This window comes from Dipodomys merriami, unplaced genomic scaffold (genome assembly GCF_024711535.1).
Source record: "Dipodomys merriami isolate MVZ:Mamm:240054 unplaced genomic scaffold, mDipMer1.0.p SCAF_1666, whole genome shotgun sequence".
Taxonomy (NCBI): Eukaryota; Metazoa; Chordata; class Mammalia; order Rodentia; family Heteromyidae; genus Dipodomys; species Dipodomys merriami.
The window spans coordinates 37,945-38,998 of NW_027203011.1; positions in this window are offsets into that span (position 1 = coordinate 37,945).

Sequence of the window (1,054 nt, forward strand, 5' to 3'; positions counted from 1 at the left end):
TCAGAGTTTCGGCTGACTCATTGTCACACTGAGGTGGTAAAAAGAATGGATCTTTGAAACATAGAAACTGGACTACACTTCAAAACGAGTAACAGAATGGATTGAAAAGTACACAGTAAATATTTTCTCAGTATACACGTATAAAAGCACACAAGAAGAAAGGTGTACTATGGGCTAGGATGAGATTAAATAGATTTCCTGTCATAGTTATACCTGGACTGATTTGCCTTGTGATTCCATTGGTTTCTTCTTATAAAAAGGCCTGAGACATTGGATTCATGGTTTGGCACTGATCCAATGTCTGCAGCATGGAGTAAGGTACTCACACCACTCATGCCTGAGACCTGAGCCTCTTGAACTTTGAAAACAACACAGGAACATCTTTCTTGTTCCTGAGCTACAGGACACCTGAGCTGGTCTGAGCTGACTGTAGTTAACAGTTACGTGGTGCTCAGAGTGTTCCATATTCTATTCTATTGTGAGGGAGGTAGTATCATCTCTCAGAGCCCAATGATCTAAGCTGCTTGCTCACATAAGACCATGCCAAAGACAAACTGGAGGCTGAAATCTCCCCTCCCACATCATTCTATACACATGTGGACATTATCAAATCCCAACATCCTCAGCTAGGCCTAAGAACCAGCATGATGTCAGCCTTAAGGAACCCTTTCTAGGTCAGATCCAGGCCTTATTTGTCACTATTTTTCTCATCCTGCACAAATCATTTTGCTCCTCAGGCCCTCTCAGCCTGCCATATGTTTCTTGCATGTATTTTTGACATCTACTTCCTAGGACATTGTTAGGTTTTTGTTTCCTAATTTTCTGTTTGCTCTTGAAGCCCCTCTGTGCTGTCATGTGGAAAAAAGGCAAGTACTTAGAGGTGGGAAAATCAAACAAGTATTGAAAAACAAACCTTACACATATAGTCAGACATTTTTATGGGTGTTCATTCTTGTAAGATAAAAGACTATTCTTGATACTTTGCTCATATTTTATGATAGAGGGGAGGGGAAGAAGGGAAGAGGTGCTGCATTTTCTTTTCATAATTCAATGA